At 38.2% G+C, this 3,844-nt stretch overlaps 1 pseudogene; it reads right to left on the reverse strand.

The window, feature by feature from the left end:
• Window positions 1-889: 889 nt before the first annotated feature.
• LOC139361372 (zinc finger protein OZF-like) lies at window positions 890-2,234 on the reverse strand (annotated as a pseudogene).
• Window positions 2,235-3,844: the final 1,610 nt, after the last annotated feature.

Below are 3,844 nucleotides of genomic sequence, written 5' to 3' on the forward strand. Positions count from 1 at the left end.
ACTTGATCCCCCATCAACAACTTTGGGATCTTTCTGTTAATACAAGTGGATTTCATTTGTTGCATTTTACAGATACATAGCATTCCATAAGAATTTCCCATATTGTTCATGATGGGCTTTTTCAGTTGTGTCTAATTTTTGGCTACTACAAATCAAGCCACAGTAAACATCCTAGTACATATTTCCTGAGCATTCATACTCACAAGTGGAACTGCTAAGTATCTCTGAAGTTGTTACAAGGAATGTTTCCCTATTCCCAAGGTCATAAGTATTTTAGTACAGAGCTTTTTCATATTTCTGTTTCTAACTTCTGGATTCACTTTTGTGTATAGTTTACGATGCATTTTTTCCCCTTGGAGAACAAGTTACCTCCACTTAAATTAACAGTTCCATTATTTCTTCACTTCCTGATGCTGTTTGTATCATATTCCAAATTCTAATAAGTGCATAAGTCTTTCTCTGAAATCTCTTCTGCTCTGTTGAATCAATACCACAGGAGTCTTAATATTAGTTGTAGATGACCATGTTATCTATTTTTGTCTGTTTCTTTCCATTATTTACACTCATTTTTCTTGTTATCAGTGAAGATCTCCAGATCTATGGTGTAGCAATAAAAAACAGGCATTCATTTTCTGTTGCCATTTTTAGTGAAAATGTGCCTAAATTTTTACCATTATCTCTGCTGCAGGTTTCTTTGTTGGACACAGGCTTTTGATCATACACATGTCTTTGTCTTCTGTACAAATTTTTTGGTGTCCCTTGAATTTTTAGTGTGTGTTAAAGTTAACCTCATTCGTGGTGCTTTGCTTCAGAAGGATTATTTCTGGTGCATGATGAGGTGCAAATTTCTGATGAACGCTTTTCCACTTTCAAGGCATTCATGGGGTTTTTAGTGAGTATGAATTTTCTAGTGTCTAATGTCATGTGACTTCTTGCTGAAAGATTTCCCACAGTCACTCCACTGATAAAGCTTCTTACCTGTGTGTATTCTCAAATGCACAGCAAGGGTTGAGAACTGAGAGAAAACTTTCCCACATTCATTACAACCATAGGGCTTCTCACCTGTATGGCTTCTCACATGCACCGTGAGAGATGCGCTCTGAGAGAAGCCTTTTCCACAAGCATTGCATTTGTGAGGTTTATCACCTGGATGAATTCTCACATGTAGAATAAGTGATGTTCGCTGAGAGAAGGCTTTTCCACATTCGTTACATTCATAGCGTTTCTCTCCACTGTGAATGTTCTGATGTTGTATGAGGTACTTCTTCTAAACAAAGGTTGTTCCACATTCACTATGTTTAAAAGGCTTCTCTCCAATTTGCATTTTGTCATGCTCAGTAAGGTTGGATTTGTCACTAAGGTTTTTCTACACTCCTTACATACATAGGGCTTCTCTCCTGTGTGAGTTCTCTGGTGTCTGATGAGGTTTGTCTTCTGAATGAAAGCTTTCCTGCAATCTTTACACTCAAAAGATTTTTCTCCAGTGTGAATTTTCTGGTGCATAAGGAGGTTTTCCTTCTGGCTAAAGGATTTTCCACATTCAATACATTCGAAAAGCTTCTCACCGGCATGGGTGTTCTGATGTTTACTGACATACTCCTTTTGGCTAAAGGCTTTTCCACACTTGTTACATTCAAAAGGTTTCTCTCTCATGTGAAAATGCTCATGCTCAGTGAGGTTTGACTTGTGGCTGAAGACTTTCAAATAACATACCTTACAGACAAACGGGTTTTCCCCACTGTAAATTCTCTGCCCGCTGAGGTGTGACATCTGAATGGAAGCTTTCCCATATTCACAAGGTTTCTCTCCAGTACAAATTTCTTGATGAATGAGGATATTCATCAATATCTTGGCTTAAGATATTTCCACATCTCTTACATTTATAAGGCTTCTCTGTGTGTGACCTCCTAAATGCAGAGTAAGGGATACGGTTTGAGAGGAAATGTTATCACACTCAGTACATTCAATGCTTTCTCTCCAGAAAAATTTTCTCATATTCAGTAAAGTATTGCTACCTTCACTGGTTTCTCTCCAGCATGAATTTGCTGCTTCTCAGTGAGGTTTGTCCTCTAGCTAAGGGCTTGTCAATATTCCTTAGATGCACAGGGTTTCTCTTCAGCATGACTTCTATGTTCAATGCAATGTGACATCTGAGTAAAAGTTCCCCCACATTCAGTAAATTCATAGGGCTTCTCTCCAGTATGAACACTCTGGTATCAGATGAGGTACAAATGTTTAAACCAAAGGTATTTGCACTTAAAGGGAGTTAATACCATAAGGAGTAAGCTGTGGTAGAGAAGCTCCCAACTAACTCCCTTGATGATTCTTTCCTACACAAGCTCCCTCATGATTTCAGTCCAAGTTGTGATTCAAACTCAAAACTTCAAAAAGGTGTGGCCTTAAAAGAAATAAGGTCTGAGAATAGAGGAAGTATTTTTTCGTATATTCAAAGCTCTTTTCCTCAGTCTTTACTGGAAATGGATCAACATGTCCCCCAAGTCCTTGTGCCTGTCTATCTCTTCATCATCTTCTCGGGCTTCTTCTAAAATGGAATATAAAGAACCATAGCACAAAGGAGTTAATTCATAAACTGCCCAGAACCATGGCTGGCACATGGTAAGCCCTTCATCTTGCCTTTGTACTGCCATCACTTTTATTTGTGAAATTTCCCATTACAAGCAATAAAACATCAGACTGTGCTTTTTTGAGATTAACTCTGGTAACCCATTTCCCAATATGAAAAGCATTTATATTATTAATGCTTCCAACTAAATCATGAGAAGGGAACCCTACTTCAGGTGATCTAGGTAGAAAAATAACATAAATGGGTCCACAAAGCTGAGAGTACTCTTGAAAAATAACCTTTCTATTTCAGAATTTAGCAAGTTGCATAACAAATAATGAAGAATTGTTAAATAGAAGAAAAAGATGACTACATAAATATTAGAAAGTCCACCTGGGATGCCAAAGAAGAAAAATACTGCTCATATTTCTATTTATTTATTTATTTACTTATTTATTTATGAGACAGAACTTCGCTCGTTACCCATGCTGAAGTACAGTGGTGCGATCTCGGCTCACTGCAACCTCCGCCTCCTGGGTTCAAGCCATTCTCCTGCCTCAGCCTCCCATGTAACTGGGATTGCAGGCATGCATCACCACACCTGGTTAAATAATGCTCATATTTAAAAGAAAGAGAATAGACCAACCAACAAGTGCTTCCTCCCAAAACCCCATGAAAATGATAAGAAAGGGGAAAGTGGTACAAACACACAAGAAAAAAAAATACAGAAGAGACACTGGTACACAACAACAGATATTAACAGATTTTTCAATAATGGAAAGGATATGGAAGATTTCAGTGCACAGCAGAGTTATCTGAGGAAACTCAAATAATGAAAATGTATTGCGGAAGAGAACGCCAGTGATTTGTACCACAAAATATCAGAAAGACTCAGAAAATGAAGGGAATTAGGTTTTTCAAAAGGAATAAAAGATGGTGGCTGAAAAAAAGTGTAAGGAGCAGTTGAACACGCAATGTCCTCCATGAGAAAAAAGGACTGGTCACACCTTTATACGAAATGGAAGTTTATCCTTGCAGAAATTTAATCAGAGCTCAGGAGCATTCAGGAAATGAGATGACAGGAATGAGCTTCTATACGGAAATCAGAGATTAAACCTACATATATGGTAAGACCTGCAGCACCATTCTGCAGATGAAGACAAAAGATGCTGGCAATGAGGTGTATACACCTACGGGCAGGATATAAGAGGATCCTTCTCTGGAGAAACTGAAAAGCCCACAATGAACCTCATTAGCAGCCTGGCCAACATGGTGAAAACC

The sequence above is a fragment of the Macaca nemestrina genome, unplaced genomic scaffold (genome assembly GCF_043159975.1).
Source record: "Macaca nemestrina isolate mMacNem1 unplaced genomic scaffold, mMacNem.hap1 Scaffold_45, whole genome shotgun sequence".
Classification (NCBI taxonomy): Eukaryota; Metazoa; Chordata; class Mammalia; order Primates; family Cercopithecidae; genus Macaca; species Macaca nemestrina.